Source organism: Lepidochelys olivacea (genome assembly GCF_965140295.1).
Source record: "Lepidochelys olivacea isolate rLepOli2 genome assembly, chromosome: 2".
Classification (NCBI taxonomy): domain Eukaryota; kingdom Metazoa; phylum Chordata; order Testudines; family Cheloniidae; genus Lepidochelys; species Lepidochelys olivacea.
Window position 1 is genome coordinate 176,661,427 of NC_140412.1, and position 21,204 is coordinate 176,682,630.

At 42.6% G+C, this 21,204-nt stretch overlaps 1 protein-coding gene across 1 annotated transcript in view; it reads right to left on the reverse strand.

The window, feature by feature from the left end:
- STK17A (serine/threonine kinase 17a) overlaps window positions 1-21,204 on the reverse strand; it is a 62,616-nt gene that overhangs the window by 41,077 nt on the left and 335 nt on the right. The window lies entirely within an intron of this gene.

Here is a 21,204-nt window from a genome sequence, read left to right on the forward strand (position 1 = left end):
CAGTGTGCCCTTGTTGCCAAGGAGGCCAATGGCATTTTGGGATGTATAAGTAGGGGCATAGCGAGCAGATCGAGGGACGTGATCATTCCCCTCTATTCGACATTGGTGAGGCCTCATCTGGAGTACTGTGTCCAGTTTTGGGCCCCACACTTCAAGAAGGATGTGGATAAATTGGAGAGAGTCCAGCGAAGGGCAACAAAAATGATTAGGGGACTGGAACACATGAGTTATGAGGAGAGGCTGAGGGAGCTGGGATTGTTTAGCCTGCAGAAGAGAAGAATGAGGGGGGATTTGATAGCTGCTTTCAACTACCTGAAAGGGGGTTCCAAAGAGGATGGCTCTAGACTGTTCTCAATGGTAGCAGATGACAGAACGAGGAGTAATGGTCTCAAGTTGCAGTGGGGGAGGTTTAGATTGGATATTAGGAAAAACTTTTTCACTAAGAGGGTGGTGAAACACTGGAATGCGTTACCTAGGGAGGTGGTAGAATCTCCTTCCTTAGAGGTTTTTAAGGTCAGGCTTGACAAAGCCCTGGCTGGAATGATTTAAATGGGAATTGGTCCTGCTTTGAGCAGGGGGTTGGACTAGATGACCTTCTGGGGTCCCTTCCAACCCTGATATTCTATGATTCTATGAGTCTCTGTGACTTACAGAAAGGTTTTGTTCTATCTAGGTAGAATGCTAGTGCTCTTCTACCATCTAGAGTGTGGAGAACAGATTCCTGTGTAGATCCGTGTGGCTTAGTGTAAAACATAGGTAGATAGAGAGGTTGATTGAGATGGAACGATGAAGGTACCTTCGGTACTAATTTAGGGTGTGGTTGCATAGTCACTTTGTCTTTAAAGAATATGGCGTAAGGAGGATGACCATGAGGGCCCCAATTTCACCCACTCTATGTGCTGAAGTGATCGCGACCAGGAACGCTACCTTCATTGATAAATGTAGTAGAGAATAGGTAGCAAGTGGTTTGAAAGGGGCTCTGGTAAGTCCTCTGAGGCCTAGGTTTCGGTCCCATGCTGGTGTAGAGTTGCAGACTTTAGGGTACATGTTCTGAATGCCTGTGAGGAAGTGTTTCATAATCAGATGCACAAACGCTGAAAACCACCTATCTTGTGGTGAAAAACAGCTATGGTTTCGAGGTGCACCTTAAGTGAACTAATATATAACCCCATCTGTTTCAAACGCAACATGTACTCCTAAACCAAATGTATTGGCGCTGTAAGTTTCGGTATGTATCTGTCGTGAGACCACAAGGAGAACCTCTTCCATTTATGGAGGTAAATGGTACGCACGGTAAGTTTCCTGCTGTTTAGCAACATCTTTTTAACCTCTTCCAAACCAGGTTAATTCGTTGTGATGGAGCCATGGAGAAGCCATGCCTTCAGACAGAGTTTTCCTAGATTCAGGTGAAGAACAAGACCCTCATCCTGAGAGAGAGGAAGGGTGTACGGGGTGCAAAGCGCCATGCTGTTCAGGTATGGAAACCACATCTGTCTGGGCCACGTCAGAGCTATCAGTATGATCAAGGCTCTGTCGGTCCGTATCTTGTGTATCACTCTGGATAATAATGGTATCTGTGGGAATGCAAACAGGAGAGGCGTGTTCCATCAGATGAAAAAGGCATCTCCTAGGGATTGCGGTCCTAGTCCTGCTCATGAGCAAAACCCTGGATGTTTATGGTTTCGGATGTTGCAAACAGATCGATGTGTGGTGACCCCCACATGCGGAATATGTGTTGTGCGATGTTGTCGTTCAGTTCCCATTCATGTTCTTGGGAAAACTGTCTGCTCAATGTGTCTTCCACTGTGTTCTTTTGCCCCGGGAGGTACAACACAGTAATGGTAATACTGTGGATAATGCCCCAGTTCTAGCATGTTATGGCTTCTGTGCATAGGGAAAGAGATCGAGCGCCTCCCTGTCTATGTAGAACATATAGGCACGTTGTCTGTCATTATTTGTTTCTTATTGGTAGGAAATGTTGGCACACGTTTTGAACTGCTCATAATTCGAGTAGATTGATGTGTAATAAAGACTCCACAGGAGACCATTTCCCTTGGATTGTGTGTTGGTTCAAGTGTGCACCCAATCCAATCAGTGAGGCATCTGTAGCGATCAGGATGGATGCTGGGTCTTGGTGAAATGGGACCCGCGCACACATTGTGTGGATTTAGCCACCATTGTAGTGATTGAATGACTTTTGGTGATGGTGGTGACAGGAGTCTGTTTAGACTGTGCTTGCGTGGTATGTAGACTGTTCTCAGCCATCCCTGGAGACAGTACATGTATAGTCATGTGTGCTAGACCACAAGATCGAGGCCGCCATGTGTCCTAATAGTTATAGGCAGGTGTGTGCAGAGCCTTTTGGACTGTTTGTGACTACCAATAAGAGTGGTCATTGTGGAGAATCTGGTCATTAGTAATGAAGCTTTAGCTTCTATCAAGTCTAGGTAAGCTCCGATGAATTCTAGTTGTTGAACCAGAACTAGGGTAGATTTCTTCTCATTTATTTGTAACCCTCGGGTATGGAAAAGTGTCAGTCGTTTGTGTGAAGTGTATTGCTTTTGCTTGAGTGCAACCCTTCAACAGACAATCATCCAAGTATGGGAATATCATAATTCCTTGTCTGTGTAGGTGTGCTGCTACTACAGCCAGGGTTTTGGAGCTGTCGAAAGTCCGAATGGTAACACACTGTATTGGAAGTGGTCTCTCCCTACTGTGAGCTGTAGGAATTGTCTGCATGCGGGGTGTATAGCGATGTGAAAATATGCATCTTGTAGGTTGAAAGGTGAAAACCAGTCCTCTTCTTCCAGCGCTGGAATCATTGACGTCAGCGTGACCATCCTGAATTTGTGGGTACGCACAAATTCGTTGAGTTTTCTGAGATCTAAAATGGGTTTCCATCCTCCATGTTTCTTTTGAGTCAAGAAGTAGTGGGAATAGAACCCCTACCCCCTGTGTTGTACTGGAACATGTCCCACAGCACCTAGCTGTACAAGATGGTTTAGTTCTTGTCGTAGAAGATGCTTGTGAGAAGGGTCCCTGAAGAGGGACGGGGAAGACGGATGGGTAGGCAGGATGGAGATGAAGGGGATGGTATAACTAGAATGTCCTATCTCCACTACCCAGTGATCTGTGATGATGGATGCCTACGCTTGGTAAAATGGCTGTAGTTGGTGACCAAACACCTGGGTAGGTTGTGTAATATATACGCTGGTTGTCAGGGGAGGTTGATCAGACCCTTGACCAAATCTTCAAAATTGCATCTTGGTTGGTGGTGCCTGTGACGCAGTTGACTGGGACTGAGGTGGTTGGTGTCTCTGGCACGAATTGTCCAATGGTCTCTGGTGCCGGAGACAATGTATCCCCGTTTTGGTTATAAGGTTGGTATCTCCTCCATCTATTAGGGTATGTATATATGCCCAGGGTTCAGAGTGCTGTTCTAGAGTCCTTCATTGAGTGTAGGACTTCACCGGTCTTCACGGAAAATAATTTCGCTCTGTCAAAGGGAAGGTCTTCAACTTTAATTTGGAGGCCCTTTGAGATTCCAGAGGATTGTAACCAGGATGCCCGTCTCATGACTATAGCTGTAGCCATCATGTGAGCGGCCGTGCCCGTGACATCAAGGGACACCTGTAGCGCTGTCCTCACGACTAGCTGTCCCTCGGTTACGACAGATTGGAATTGCTCCCTTCTGTCCTCTGGGATGTCCGCAGGGAACTCATTAAGTTTCTCATAATTGTCATGGTCATACTTAGCCAGTATGGCAGTGTAATTGGCCATGCAAAACTGGAGAGTCACAGACAAATAGACTTTGCGACCTAACAAATCCAGTCTCTTAGAGTCCTTGTCACGTGATATAGATTTATACTGGGGTTGCTTCCCCAGTTGGTTCACCGCATCCACCACCAAGGAGTTTGGTTGAGGGTACAAGAATAGGAAATCCATGCAGTTTTTGGGCACATAAAATTTCCTATCCACTCTTTTGCTGATTGATATGGTATGGGGGTATGGTAGCTGGAGTTTGCCATACTGATTCTACTAGTTCCAGGAAGGTACTATTAATTGGTAATGTTATCTTTGTAGAGGATGCCGGGTGTCGTATTTTTAGGCGCTAATGTTGATTTTCAGTCTCATGTTCCAGAGGGATGTTCTGACTTTGTGCGACCCATTTGAGTAAGTCCTGGAATCGTTTTGAGTCATCTGTGATGGCAGACAGAGATGGCAATACTGCCTCGTCTGGAGATGAAGATAAATTGTGGGCTGGTGAGCAGTCTTGTGGATTGGAATCCTCCAACTCCTCGGAATCCACATGCACCTCCGAGGGCTCAGTGGCTGTCACTGTAGAAGGGTGAATCTGTCACCTCTGTGGGGTGTGAGGTCTGTATGTCTGAGATCTGTAGATTGCCCGTGGGTCCCATTGTGCCCAGTGCATTGGGAATGGCATGGGTGGGCACATCCATGGGTTAAGCCAGACATGGGGGCACGTCCCTGTAACCGTTTCCTGGCACTTGTATGGGATGGAGAGGAGTGTCCTGAATAGAAGACTGCCTCTTTTAGGTCATCTTCCTCATCACTTAAAAATTGCGGGGCATTAGGTGAATCCATCTGTACTGGTGCAGTCGGCACCAGAGAACAGTCTGTGCTGTGTACAGGTGAGCCAGGCTCGAATGATATCTCAGTGCCAGTTGATTGAGTGAGGGAGCGCGGTCCCATGGGCATTGGTGCCATGCTCTTATGTGTAGACATCATCTGTGAGATTAGTCCTGTTGGTACCATCAACTTATGCGTGGCCTCTGTTGATGCCAGTGATGCCGACTTAGTGCGTTCATGCATTGGCTCTGCAGCATGTGGTACCAGTGGAGGTGGCATGGTAATCAGAGGCGGCATTGGCACCATGTCCTTCCTCAAGGCATTCGGTGCCATGGAGTACAAGGCTCATTTGTGCCTACTACTCGACACCTAATCTCCGCTGGCATAGGTCCCAATACAGATGGTGCCGGAGGTGCCTGGAGCATCAAACATGCTCACCCTGCTGGCCGTCGGCACCAAGGGTAGTGATCATGCTGGAGACAGTTTCCTCTTCAACAGTTCTCTGTGGGTTGGAGATGCCTCCCTCTTCCTTGATTTTCTGGAGGAAAGGGAACTCAATCTGTCCAGCGAGGAGGCACACAGGGAATCCCTCGATGGGGTTTTTTCCGAGATAGAGACGGTGGCATTAGGGATTTCTCCATAAGGATCATTTTAAGTCTGAGATCCCTATCCCTCCTTGCTCTGGCTTTAAGATTGCTGCTGTGGTTGCATTTTTGAGGGATGTGCACCTCCCCCAAGCAACTGAGTGTCCATCGGAGACAGGCATAACATCCTTACACAAAGTGCAGCGTTTAAAACCAGGGATGCCTGGCATTTTCGTTACCCAATTTTGTCGTGGTATAAGGAGATAGAAATGGAGAGGAAAGCTCTTCAATTATATATCTTTTAAACAGGGAAAGGCTAAGTGGTTCAACAGAAACCTAAGACTAACAATTAACTAATTACTGGGAGCTAAACTTAACTATTTCTAAATCTTTTCTAGGTAAATTTCTGACACCACCCCTGGAGCTCCATCTGCAGCTGAGGGCGGTCAAGAAGGAACTGAGGGGGTCAGGACGCGCGAGCACTAGATGAAGCGCCAACAGTACCGTGAGACAGCTACTGCACACGCACATCCCAACCAGGCACTGCTCTCAAAAACCTTTGATCAGCAGCGCCAGGACACATCAACACCTGAAGTGGAGCATCCACAGGGACAGCTCTCAAAGAAGAACTTAACCATACTAAATAGCTCAGTGGAGAAAAAAAAAAAGTTACACTGTCAAGACTCCACTAATAGGAGGCTACAACTTTAGACTCGGGAGTCTTTCAGCTTTATTTAAATGGGACCTACTTAATCTAAATCACAGGCATGATTTAAGTCCACATTTTCTCACAGTGGAATTAGAAATATCAGATATTTCCACCCATGTGCAGGGACAGAAAACATTTTTGATAGCTGGGTGCTAACTGTTGGCAAAATATTGACTAAGTGGCAACTTCTGCAATGCCAGGAAGAACAGATACTTATCAACCTCTTTTGAGGTTGTTTTACAGTCCTAGGATTTCAAGCAAGTTTCAAAAAAATTCACGAAGGCATCCAAAAAATTGGGCACCAAGGCATCCATCCACCAAAGTACTTAAACACATGGCTAATTTGACTTCACTGGCTACTGTTGTAGTGCTTCTCTGTGTTATTTTAAACTTCCTTTAAATGAGTCACTGTTATAGACCGACATGTTGAAAGAGGTGGTGCTGAACAATTCAATTAGATTGCAGTAAATCTTCAGGACTAGATTATTATAGGTGAGGCTCATAATGCTGCTAATTATGAAGGTTTTCTGACACCTCCCATTGTAAGACTGTTTTCAGTTGCTTACAAAACTTTGTCCAACTTTAACCATTTAGGCTGAAATTTATCATGCTAAGCTGGGGCTCTGACAGTGAACCTGGAGGGGGACAGTAAGACTGGCTAAGCAAGGAGACTTGGAAGAGGAGCCAGAAGAGTGGAAACTGGGACTGGGAGGGGGAACCTGGGGTGGGGAAGAGAAGGGGCAGAAGAGTCTATGACCACTTCAGCACAATCTCCTCCAGTGCCTGGAATGGAATCCAAGATTCCTGGAGTTTCACCATTCCTCTGCTGTCAGCAAATATATCTGTGAAACCAACTGGCAAAATGTGCATCTCAAATCCTGCGTAGTGCTAGTCCAGATAGCAGCAATATGTTGTCATCTTCTATCAGTTACTCTGGTAGCTCAAGTGACAGGGGTCTGTGAAGTGGATCTAAAGATTCCAACCCTGCTGACTACATGTGGGTGCCAATAGGATGCCACATAATGGAATTTCTCCCTCCCTCCCCCCAGTTTTGTCTTTGTAAAGATTTAGGAAATTATACAGAAAACTATGTTAATAGACCATTAAGGTTGCAAAATAAAGCATTCAGAAGTTAGAAAATGCCTTCATTAAGGTTGCTTGTGCAAGTCAGACCCCTTGTGCATATGCGCTATGATACAGTATTTAGTAACATGATTGCAGACTATTTGCCACATTTTGTGTGTGTAATATACATACAAGAGTACTAAAGTACTTTAAGAAAAATGGCTACTGAACTGCTAATAAAGATGTTTTGCATTAAAGTCAATTACCGCACTGGAGAGTAACAAAAGTACCTATCTTAAAGGAACTAGATGTGATCTTGGAAATTACTCATCAGTCAACCTTACTGCAGTATCAGGTAAGCTGGTTGAATCAATTTAGAAAAGAATGATAAGACCTCTTGATATGGTAGCAACAAATCAGCTTGACAAATAAGAAAATCATGTCTCTCTAGTCTACGAGGGTATGTCAATAAAGTAGTGCAGCAGAAGAAATGGCTGACACTGTATTTGAATAAAGGTTTTATAAAGTTTCTAACAAAGTTCTACAGAGGATTTGGAAATCAATCATAGCGTGAGAAGTAATGTACTGTCACAAATTAGAAACGGGCAAAAAAGAAAGGCTATACTTCATACAGTAACTGTATTTCTTGATGTGTGGTCCCTCTCATTATTCCACTGGGGTGTGCATGTGCTCCACATGTGTGAGACCAGAAGATTCTTGCTAGCAGTGTCCATTGGTCCACATCTGCACCCTTTTACTCCTCCTGCTCTGAGCCAACAGCATGAGGGATGGTGCAGACTGACTACCTCTCCAGCTACCTTTCTGCCATGAATACCATTAAACGCACTGCAGCAGAAGGGAAGGAGGGAGGGTAGTTGAACAGATAGTGACCACACATCTTGATCTCCAGTTACTGTACAAGGTAAGTAACTTCACCTCTCTTAGCTCTTCAAGAGATGGGTTGTATTATTCCACTATAAGTGAGTCACAAGCAGTAGTCATTGAGGAGAAGGGTCCAAAGATCCCTGCTGTACTACTGATTGGAGAACTGCTCTGCCAAAGGATGTCAGCTATAGTAGCTTGCACCAGGGCATGATGTTTCACAGAAGCGTGAGCAGAGCTCCGTGTTGCTTCTTTACAGGAGAGTGTCATCTTAAGTGAGGCTACTCATGCAGCCTAGGCTCTAGCGGAGTGGGCCTTCACATCTTGTTGGGGAGGAGTCCATCAAAAATATCTTCTGATGGGAGACTGGGGTTAGAAGGACTATGGGGCGGGGGGGGGGGAAGAGACATTATGTTTGCTACATTGCACCTTCTAATGCTTCCTGAGTGACTTCTAACCCTTTTGATGATAAAAGGGTTAAGGGGCTGGGTGTTGTTTGTAGAGCTATGGTTTGTGGAATTTTTGCTATGGTGCTTGAGTATAGAGGCCTAGTGAGCAGAGAGTTACCTTTAAGTCCTTTCAGGAATGCAGCAACTCAACTGTCTTCTCACTAAACAAACAGTTTCCCCTCAAAGGGCTGATCCTCCACCATGAACTGGACATCCTTGGGAAATCTGGAGGATTAGAGCCACAACAACCAATGCACGACCACAGAAGTTGCCATCAAGAACAACATTATATCTGCTGTATCAACTAAGGCTTGAAGGGATGCTCTGGCTAGCAATTTACCCTCAATGAGTGCTTTGAATTGCAGCCTATCTTTTTGTGGGAATTAGTGAATTCCTCAAACTTAGTATAATTAATAAAATCATATTCTGACATTAAGGTTTGGTAATTTGCTATGTGAAACTGTACACTCAAAGTCAATATTTTTCTTCCAAAAAGTTATAAGTATTTAGCTTTCTTATCAGAGGGGAGTAGACACGGTCTACTTCTCTCAGTAACAGCTTGTACTACTAATGAATTCAGAGCAGGGCATATAAATAAAAATTCTGCCCTTTAGATGGCACAGAGTACTTCTCCATTCTTTTTGGAGTGAAGGCACAAGTGGCTGGAGTGTGCCAGATGGTCTTGGCTGATTCTAAAATGGCTTCGTTAATGGGACCAGTCTCTGGAGAATGCAGAGTAATTTATGAGGAATGTCCTGCAATTCCTCCAGAGGGATACGGAATGTGTCTGCAATCCTCCTCAGTAAATCTTCAAGTTGCCTGTTACCACTAGGCAGTGATGGTGAAGCCAGTACAATCACATCTGGAGATGAAGATGACATTAGGGCTGGTGGTTCTGTCTGATCTAGTTCCTCCTCTTCCTCCACTAGTTCTTGAGGAGGTTCGGGATCTTCTCTGCGAACGAAGTGTTATCTGGATTCCCAATGGGATCATCTAGATTCAAGATATTGCATGTATGGATCCGATAGTATCCAGTAAGGCCAGTTTGAGAGGTCAAATGGAAATTGGGATAGTCACCATGGAGGAGACTACCACTAGTCTCCAGGTGTACAATCCCTCTTATGAAATCAGGATGGTGCCTATGAGACTCTGGGTCCTCTGTCTGGACTGATCCTTTGTCTCTATGGGAGTGGTGATGATCTCCCACTAAACCTGACTTTTCAGAAGCACTGGCAGTTTTGAATTCTATGGATGGTGCTGCCTTATTATGCCCAATTGGTAGACTGTAGGGAGAGCCACTCACCAGTACCTTGCATGCTCTGGACCAGTGGTGTAGAGACCTTCCTGGTCAGAACGGGTTCCAACAGAATTGGGGATTCCAAGACCACATAGATGGACTTGTCCTTGGGGGCCTCATATGTATCTCCTGATGCAAGTGAACAGACTGGCTTGTCTTTCTGTGGTGTCAGCGGTTTGATCTCACTGCTGTCTTCAGTACCAAGAACTCCTTTTCTTGGTGCATTGGTACCATCAGTGTAGGAGGTATCTACTTTTGTTATTCCCTCATCTGTATTGGGGACAGTCCAGCTCCTGCACTTAGCATTGGTTTTGGGGCACTTCTGCCCTTCAGAGCCAAGAGAATGGTACCGTGCTCCTTATGAGCTTCTGAAACTCCCTACAGGGGTGTAGAGTTTGACCTAACATGGAGGTTATTGGAGAATAGGGATGCAAGTATCATTTAAAAGAGTACCCATTTAGACTATTAAAATTATCAGTTAACTTGTTAACAAGTTCACTATCTACCCCTGGCTTGGGGGGCGGCACCCTGCTGTCTCTCCTTGGAGAGCTGTGGGCTGGGGATCATTTGCATGTGCATGACTGGGCACCTTGCACTGATCACACCCTCTCCCAGTTACTAGGTGTTACCTAATGCGGCTAGTTTGGCGGATCGCTGCCGGGAGAGCAGCAGTGCCAGGGCAGATCCAAATGTTCTAGTAGATCCAATGGTTCCCAGGCAGACCCACCGCTGCAGCCAGCTGCAAGAGAAGCAGAGCTGGAGAGGAGGGGGTTGCCAGGCTGCCCCCAGCAGTGCCCTCTCTGCCAGGCATGGGCTGATCCAGCAGTGCCCCGAGCTGTGAGAACGCTGCAAGCTTCAGTGCTTCCCTCCCCCTGGCTATTGCTGTAGCGTTTTTAATGTGCACATTAGGTATTACAAGGTCACAAAATTATTTTATCAGTCTTACTCCTGGGGGAATTCTGCACCATTGTGCAATGCAGAATTTTGCAGAAATTAACGTTGTGCGCAGAGAATTTCCTTTCACCCACAGAAATGGGCTGCAGTGCTGCTAGCTGCCACTAGAAGCCACTGGACTCGACAGAGCCCAGCTTGTACATAGAAGACACTACTGGGGGGAGGAAGAGGGAGCTAGAGGGTTCCTGGCAACTGCAGTTCCCAGCATGCCCTGAGGGAAGGAGCAGGGAACTCTATGCAAGCCTGGGACTGAAAATCAGGCTGGTTCTCCCTCTGCATCCCTGGGCTCTGGGGGGAGAAGGGGACGGGTGTCTGGGGAAGGTGGACCCTGCAGCTGGGCTCTGGGGAGGGATGGGGTGCAGGTAACTGAACTGGGGGGACCCTACGTTTGGGCTCTGGGAAAGAATGGTTTGGGTGTATTTCGGGGGGGGGGAACCCCACAGGTGGGCTATGGGAGGGGGGAAGGAGACAGAGAAACAGGAACTGGGTTGTCATAGAGGTTTCTTTAACTCTCTGCTCCTGGGGGAATCTGTGTGTGTCTGTATTGTTACAGATATACTTGCTGACAGGTATTCTGAAATAAAATTACCAAAATAACTGAAACTAGTGTGATTATGCAGCAAGATACTGACAAATAAAATTTGCAGAATTTTAAAATATTGTGCTCAGAATTTTTAGGCGCAGAATGCCCCAGGAATACAATCTGTTTTAACTGCAATATATTAACGGTAAGACTAATACTTACTGGTTAACCATTTAACATTTTACATCTTTATTGGAGAAGAGGCCCTCTTATTGGATGAGGGCCAAGAGGAGGGATTTCTTATCTCTTGCGAGAGTGCTTCCTACCTTCCTCATGCCCGTTTGGGCTAGTCCCTTGCTCTACTCCTACAAACCTTGGAGCTGAAGGCCACTGGAGCAGTGCCTTCTTGATGCCTCCACCTGACGTACAAGGGTATCTGACAGGCCAGGGTTGGACTGAGGCTTCATGGCATAATCCACTGGAAGTCTTCCAACCCAGTGCTCACAAATTTAGCAAATTTGACTTTGGAAGGATTGGCAAATACCACACTTTGAGGGGATGTGAGCCTCACCTAGGCAGTAGAGGCACTTGAGGTAGTCATCGCTGACCAGAAAGGCCTGAGGGCAACACACACAGTTTTAGAATCCCTGGATCTTGGGAATAACTAGGCACTCAGGATGGGAGTGGGGGGGGGGGAAAAGGGGGGTAGACCCACCAAATCCTATTAAGAACTATAAAAAATATAAACTACATTTTAAACTATTTACAGTGAATTACAGTTAGATGCAGAACCTAGCTAATGAAGAGGTTCTACCTCAGACCACAGGCAGCAGAAAAAAACTGGAGAGCGTCTTGCACTGCCCTTTTTGCCCTCAGTTTGGAACACAAAGAGAAAGGGGCAGGTGAGGACCTAAGGATATTGTTAGCAAGAATCTTCTGATCTCAATTATATGGAGCACACACCACCACCACCCCTCCCATGGAATACACATAAGGACTATAACTCAAAAAAGAAAATAAATTTTCCCCTTTCCAAAAAAACCCAAAAACAGCGTGATGACCCAGTTCACCAACAAACTATCTAGAAATGAGGGTAAATAGGGAGATTATTTTATCTTCAAATATTTTAAAATAGACTATAGAACACTAAAGAAATCCAGAGAGCAACCTAGCAAAGCTAAATGAATAGGCAGCACCTTTACTGTTGACTAATGAAAGTGAGTGCACAACAGAAGGAACTATTCCTACATATTGGTGGCTTTTAAAATTACCTCTAACCTCTCTGGAACAAGACCATTGTGTTATTCTAGATACCCTGATGAAAATGTCTGCTTTTTTGACTACCCCTGGGCATTGCATATTTACTAATACAAATTAGATAAGTCAATGTTGGCACAGTATTCCAGGTAAGGGTGTAAATTCACTATATTTTAGAGATACAGAAGAAATAAATGAGATCCAAAAAGAGGTGATAAAGATTAGAGGCATGGATAAAGATTGAAAAGACTGTGTGTGTTTAATTTATAGAGGAAACAAATTAAAAAGCAATGACAGAGATACACAAAATAATGAATGTTAAAGAGGCAGTTAAACAGACCTATTACCCTCTCCCATAACATAACCAGGGGACATGTGATAAAAGGTATCAAATTTAAAAAAAACAAACAAAATACTTTTCCACAAAAAACATGATTAACCTATGGAACTTGTTTGCCCAAGGTATCATCTTTTCTCCAAGACTAAACACAAAAGGATGAGCTGGACCATTGTTTGTCCATGTCCAGAGTCCTCTCCTATTAAGCCTTGCAAAGGGTAAATCCTGTCCCCTAGATTATTCAATACTTGTCTGAAGTTGCTGGTTAGACATATGGGCTGAGGTGTAGAGCTGGATGTTGTTTGTGTATTGCTGACCTCTCCCTTGCCTCAAATGTCAATATTACTTTCTGCCAGCTGTCCAAATACCTGGATGAGGAGCAGCTGGCTGAAACTAAACCCAAGTAAGAGAGAAAAGAGAAGGTGTTTGGAGAAGGCAAGGTCTTGAGACATCTTCCTTGGTCAAATGCATCTGCCTGAACATTGTAGAGTCAGTGAATAGCATTGGGGTACTCTTAGCTATCCATGATTGTGAACAACACCCATGTTCTCTTGCAGCTGTCCAGAACACTGTGCCCTATCCTATCAAAAAGATCTGGTCACAATAATCATGTTTTCATGACTTCCAAATTAGATTATTGCAAATCCTACCTATAAACAAAGGTAAACAACCTAAGATCTTCAACCGGTAAGAGAAAAAGCCCATCTGCTCAGCAACTGACACTAGGATTACAGCACCTCTGGTTCCACTCATTACACTAGCTCCAGTGAACATAAAATCCAATTCAAAAAGTCTCATTCTTAATATCTGTAGCTCCTCACAAGCCTGACCCTAGTTCCTCAAGAAACTGCATCTCTCCCCATAACCATGACCTCTATCAAATTGTCTATGAACAGGAGGAGAACTGAAAGCATGAGAGAAAACTTTGCCATGAGATGGACATAAACCATGGAATCAATTCCTACAACAGAATTAACACTACCCTCTGAGCTACCAGAACCAAATACAACACACACTGCTTTAATCTTAGCTATCCCCAGCCCACCCCCGTATGTTTAAAAAAAATAAACCAAAAAAACTGCCATGTTTCAAGCTACTCTTTACAGTTGCAAAGTATCCTCCCTCCCTCCCCCCCCAAAAACCAAAACTTGCGGGGTGGTCAGATACTATGGTGAGATGAGTCAAATACATATAAAAATGAATTAGATATTTAAAAAGGATGAGAACAGCCACAGCTGCATTAGATGACAAGCAATTAAAGATGCAAAATCTGTCTTGCTTCAGCATACAATTCTAAATTGAGTTTGGCAGAAATTTCTCATAGGGCACATTATTCCAGAGTTGTTCACTATGAAGTTTCTTGCATTTCTCTGAAGCATCTGGGAATGGACTGATCACTTTCAGACTGCATACTGGGCTAGACAGACCACTGGTCTGATATAGCACAGCAATTATGTTCCAGCATCAAGTATTGTTTTTATGAAAACTTTATTCAGTACCGTAAAGGCAAGCTCTGCAGTGGACTCCTGGTACCTTTTGAAAATAAAAGTATTTCAGTTTCAGGATTGCTAATTGAAAATCAACTAAGAGAAACAAAATAAAAACCATACACATTTAGGCTTCCTCCACACACACTAAAATAATCTAAATTGCAACCATTGATTTAATCAGGTATATTTATCATTGTTATTCCTCAAAGATAGCATTTGCAAACTTTAACTGAAGTACAGTAGACTGACCAGATGTTCGCAAAAGCACATGGACAGTAACAATGTGGGTTTTTGAAGCACTATGAGACCCAAAGTAAATACTTTCTTGAGAAACTTCTTCATATTTAATACATATGTCAAGATAATATTATGGTTTTTTTTAAATGCAGAGGGTCAGGAAACGCAAAGCTACTTGATAGAACCATTAATAATAATATTTAATTGTGCAAGAAACAAAATATCAACTACAAAATAACATTATTGTATTTCATTGCAAAAAAATCCCACAAAAATGATTTTAAAAGATTGAAACCAACATCTATTTTTAAAAGATCACTGTCAAACAGCACCTTTGGAACTGGCCACTCAGGGCCTAGAATAAAAACTGCCCAATGTGCTAGCACCCTGAGATGGACTCAAAAGCATGCTTGGAAGGGGTAGTGGAAGAAAAGGAAGAACAAAAACCAAAGGACAGGCAGGGAAGGGTACCATGGGAATCATGTGGAGATGATCAGAAGCCTACACACTCTAAAGAGCTAAGTAATGTACAGTATGCACAATGGTTCTTTTTAAAAAGCTAATGTTGTAATATATTAAACATATATCCAGTTAATTAAAAAGTGCTCTCAAGTTTAAATTCTGATCATGAATGACATCAACTATGCTAAGAGAACCACTGGAAAGGACGCTAAATTGCCTCAAAATGAAGACATGTAAACTTGACAAATTTGAATGCCATGTTTACAATATGAAGTATTGCAGCAAACTAATTTTCAACAGTAAGTAGTTATAATCCATGCTGACGCTGCCCCTTTACAGCAGCAAAAGATCAGTTCTTTGTAGGAACAAACCTAGCATGGCCTAATGGTATTTGTGCCAGAGCCAAAAATCAATAGGAAGGCTTCCATTGGGTTTGGATCTGACCCTTTAATAGCATGTCATTTTAATATCCCATAAAAAGTTTTACTCCTCATGATTTAAATACTGACTGCTGGAGTCACAGTTTGTATAATCTCAGTGTGTAATTTTCCTCAAATTACCACAAAGTCAATATCACTCACAATTTAGCTCTAAACTGTTGACCAAAGTAGTTTGTCATACTTCATCTCTCTCTAAAAACAAGATATTGAGTTCATGAAGCACAAGAAGCTGCTCTGACATGCATACAAAAGCTGTTTTGGAAGCAAAGAGGAAGTCTAATATAAATACTGGTATTGCCAGATTCACCAAAATATTTGTCATTATGGAAATACAATATCTATTCACAAAGCTCTACAAAGAAATAGGACACAGTGTGTGCTACATACGTACAGCACAGTTGAGGTAGACAGAGGCCTGATGCATCACTTAATTAAAAGGGTCAGGTTACACAGACGTTTAGACTGTTTACAAATATAATTCTTAAAAACTGGTTACTATGCAACTAGTAAGATTCATGCTTGAGGCAACTCCAGAGCAAAGATCCAGAAAAAATGTGCTGGGCAATCTAAGTTGATGTTGATTCAATATTATGAAACTTGATATAAATTTGTACTTTTAGAGAGATATACCAGGATAGGTCTTTAAAAAATAAGCATTGTGTTATATTACCAAGTGTTCAGACAAGCTCCAAGTTGGATTCTCCTCATTTTCCCTTTTTTCAAAGTCTTACTTTGAATTCTTAATAGGGAATTCTTGGAAAGCAAATGAATTTACTGTTGAAAATATAGTAACAAGGGGACAAACCAAGAGAAAGCAATAGCTCAGGGGACCACATGATTAATAGGGGAGTAACTGTGACGACTCAAGTTAGAGAGGAACAGATTGGGAGTGGGGGAGAATACTAGGTAAGAAATAAATCACTGATTAAGTTAAAAGAATCTAACATCCACACTCCAACATGACAAAAAACATGTTTAAAAGCAAACTAATTTTTAGTCTACAGTTCATGTTTTATTACACAATCTTCAAAATAAAAGTTCTACTTCAAACTGAAAATGGATTTTCTCTGAAATAACACAACTAAAAAGCCCAAGGTCACTACTTCACTCTACCATCATCATTAGCATTATTTAAATTGGCACACATCCTGGCTTACAGAAAGGAAACAAAAAAGTCTTAGTAATTGCAAATGAAGCAAGAATGCTTTACATCATATGTTTACCCACATTTTGGGTTGTCATGGGTTCTGCTAGGGAGCAGCAGAGAATCTGACATTACTTTAAGTAATCTTTTCTCAAAGTGATCTGCAAAACCTCCTGTCACCGCTGTGGGTGCAGTATTAATAGTGACTTCTATGAGCATATTCATCTTTTAGAAAGCTTAAAAAGAGATTGTCTGAAAGGAACGGAACTGCATAAAATTAGCTATAGAATTAATTCATCACAAGTGCTATTTGTCTGGAGTGCATTTCCTCCCACTCCACACTTTTTCTGTTGTTAAGGGCAAGAGAGAAGATGGTTTTTAGCAAGGAGGTTTTAATCACAGAATTTCTTTTCAAGTGATGGGTCCAATTGCCAGCAACTTCCCTCCCCATTTCTATCTCTGTCCATCACATCCCCAGAGTCTGTTCCACACCTGTTATATTTGTCTGAAGGTGGTCTCAGGTAACTGAGGCAAAGGACAAAAAAGTAGCAAACATACAGCATGTGTTCTAGTTACAAGTTCTTATTGCTGGGGGGGAAACAAACACACAAGCATCCAATATCACGGACCAAGAACTGAGACTCACAACATTAATGTAGGTTAAGTTCATTATACAGCTGGGTACTATCATGAAGGCATGTGTCAGTCTGCAGGTGAAGTCACATCTCTACATCTGAAATGTCCAGAGTGTGAAACCAAGTTTTCATATTATGCTGTTCCACTTGCTCAGTGCTTCTTTAGAGCCTGTTATTCTCAGTTCATGATAACTGAGACTCAATATGTCCTTTTTATTCAAAAGGAAAAGTGAACTGAGGGAATCAATAGAATTTTACTGTAGAGTCCCATATGTCTTCCATCTTTTGTCAGGGAAATTCTGAGGGCAATTGCAAGAACTAAAACAAACGGTCTTTCTGATGACAAAGCAGCACAGTGTCGGGTGAACACCTCTTGACCAACCTGAGAAGCCAGAACAGCTTTTGACATTAGCAAATTATGAGCTTTGATCTGGTGCTTAGCAAGTTACAGGTCAGTTAACGAAAACATTAATAAACTTAAGAATTTTATAAGTTTGCCTAGAAATTTAATAAGCATATTATTGTCTGCAAAAGTACTATTAGTCTGACAGCTACACTCCTCTCCTCCTCGCAAAAAGAGTAGGTTATATGTAAATCAACACTGCAAGTCAGCACCTTTACAAGGAACTTTAGACAAAATAAGAAAGCAAACCTGTAGGAAAATTAAGGTTGCAATTACCTTTTTGGATATACTTTTGGTTTCACTATAGAATAGGCTTATGACAAAAATCTAAACAGTAAGTATTCAGACCTGTAATAGCTATAAAACCATTTATCATCTCTACAAAGAAATCTTATTAAAAAGCATATTGCTTCCCATTTTACAATGGAATTTCTATTACAATGGTCTTAATTGCAATATTTAGTACACTCATGTTACGCCACTTGAGTTAGCCTAGCTCCAGTGAGAGCAACCGTACTTCGAAACACTGTCACGCTATCACTGAAGCTACAGAGGTCTGATTACCAGCACAGAACGATTTGATTAGCAGATAAGTTGTAACTCATCCTGCTGCATCCTCACTGCATTACTAGTTTCAGCCGCAGCATCACTGGAGCTTTAACTCACCACCCCCAAGTCTGAGGGTGTAGCTCATCAGATGGGTACATGGTATGCACTAAAAGTTCCCCAGTATTCATTAATATAGTTCCATTTCAAACAGTACGACTTTAATGCACAGTAAAGAATATTTTGTGCACGCCAGCAACATTCACACGGGCCAGTTAATGCACGACATGCTAGTGTGCACTAGAATTTATACCCCTCTGGTGTGGACTAATGCACTGCATAGATAAGCCCAAAGATGCCACTTAACTCGAACTAGAGATTTTTATGTGTGGATGGGAGCGGGGTTAGGGACAAAATTTAGTTATACCTCGAGCTAACAATACAGTGAATACAAGCCATAAATGTGTCCATGATTTCCAGTAAAAGGCCTGTTGTATGCTAGTGCAATTTTATAAAATGAACAAAAACTGCCACTAGCATTCCAAACAAGGAAGATGAAAAAGATTAGGAGTTTCTATAGTCTGCAATGCAATTCTATCTCCTATATCAGCTCAAGTAGTTTTAAGATGACAGAAAACATCTGAACATAAACATTTGCTTTCAAAGTCAACAGTACCGATATTTGAACAGTACTTGCAATATGGAAAGCTTCACATTAGTAAAATCATTCTCATTCTTGAACTTCTCCAATCTGTGTGTTGAACGAGGCAGCACAAAAACAGATAAGAATTCTTTTGGTATTTCTTCCTGAACCAGTCTTCTTATTACAGCATGGCTGTATTTGGTAAAGGTGGGACTGCTGCCTGACCCAGTAGCTGACCAGGTAATCTTTTGAAACACATAAATCTAATGTATTCTCCCTTCAAAAAAAACAGGGATTAAAATAAACACAACGTGTTTGTGTGCACAAGGGAAGCTTTCTGCCTGAAAAATAAGATTACTATTCATCTGTTAGACACATTAAGAAGTGTTATAAAAAACCCCACACTCTTAAGTCATTAACAAAAATAAGCATTCAATTTCAGAGCCAAAGCCCCTTTTATGAACTGACACAGAAGAAATGTAGCATGCTTTATCATCCGTTTTCAATAACAAGATGGACACAAATGGCAAAGAGCCTTTTAACTTCACTACATTTGTTTTGCAACAGTGAGCAAAAATTCCCTCTTTATTAATATGCTTTTGTTGAATCCAGGATCCAACAATTTAAATTTTTACACTACTTAAAAAAAAAATCTTCAGAATTAAGCTAAGAAATTAAATTTACAAACAAGCATATGATCTCTTTATATTATGAGGAAAAAAGATCTCAGACACTTTTGTGGAGTCGAAAAGGGGACAGTATGAACCAAAATTTCTGCAGACTATTGCAGAAAAAAAATGCCACAAAGGCATTATTCGTTTTAACTTGATCAGTTAATGAAAATCTCAGGTATAGAGTCACAGCAGTCATGGAAAAAAATGTCTTGAAGTACAGCTTCGATCAGAAAATGACTATGTAAAAAGGCATCTTGTTGAGATTTGCTTGTCCTAATTATACAATACAAAATTTATAGCACTACTTCTCCCCCACCCCCACATTAACAGGGCAAAGGTATGAAGCCCCATAATCTTAAATTAATAATTTTTTTATGCCAATATGGATCATTATCTAGTTCTAGTCTGACCTTCCTGTATAACACAGGCTAAAGAACTTCACCCAGTAACACCAGCATCACAAGTCCTTATCTCATGGTTGAACTAGAACGTGCTTTCTGGAAGGACACCCGATTTTGATTTTAAGGTTTTGTGATGGACAATCCAGCACATTTCTTGTTAAACTATTCCAATGATTAATTACTGTTGCTTAAAATTTGTGCCTTTTCTCTAGCCCGAATTTACCTAGCATCAGCCTCCAGTTGCTGGATCTTATTATACCTTTCTTTGTTACATTAAAGAGACCTATATAGAAACCTTCTCCCTATATAGATATTTAAGTGTGTTATATTTTGCTGATCTCATTCTGATTAATTAGATTTAATGCCAAAGTTAACTTGAAGTCTAGACAATTTTAAAGAAATTTTTAAAAGTAGTTAACAGCGACTATACTTGTTCCTGCATCTCGCTATTTTTGTGATTTTACAATCATACCTATTTCCTCCCCCCCAAAATGAAGTGTTTCTCTTCCCTATTGCTGTGTGAAAGATCCAGGCAAACAAAAGGACTACTGACTATACAGGAACAAATGTGTCACTGAGTGCTGTCAAATGCAAGTCAACTAAAAAAAGAAGAAGAGAAAGTAACTTCTCTCTCTAATCTCTTTCAGTGACAGTAATCATATATGATCAACACCCTGATGTGGTAAAACTTTCAGATGGAAGTGTTATTTTTAATATGACAGCGTCTCCAAGTTCAAAATGCAAAATGTTATGTGTATGCTGAGGAAGCTTGATATAAGAAGAGCTGAGCCACAACCATGGAACACAATTCAAGAGTCACTTCCCAGAACATAACTTTTCATAATTTACTTTCTTTTTGAGGAGTGGTGAAAATCCCACACTGGGGAGAAAAGCATAATTGAAGAAAAAGACAAAACAAAACCCGTCTTCCCCACCCTGCTCTAACCATTTGCTTCCCTAAAATCGTCTATTATGTCACATTTGACCTAGTTCAGGTAACAACAACAATCATCCACGTCCTCTCCTCTCCTTTCCCTCCCCGCCCGGGGTTTTTTTGTTTTTTTGTTTTGGTAAATTAAGGAGAAGTGGTTTGCATTGACTCGGGGGGTGGATGGGGGAGAGACAGGCACGGCCAGCGGCAGAAAGCTCCCGTGCACGGACAGCGCCCAACACGACTCGACCTTGCCTACGCTGACCAGAGCCAATCGCGCGGCCGGCGGGAGCGCCCCCACATCGTGGCCCCGTGGAGCATTTTCCCACCTGCGCCCAGGCCAGTGGCACCGATCAGGAGAGAGCGGGGCGAGCGCTGCGCGGGGCAGAGCGGAGCCGCGGGCAGGGGTGCACCAGCACCAACACCTGAGCCCACCGGGACCGTCTCACCCCTTCCCCGGGGCTGCGGGGGGGGGGGGGGGGCGGGGAGAGGCTGCCTGACGGACCGGGCTGGGGGGCTCCGCGCGCCGGGCTGCCCCCGTCACCGGGAAG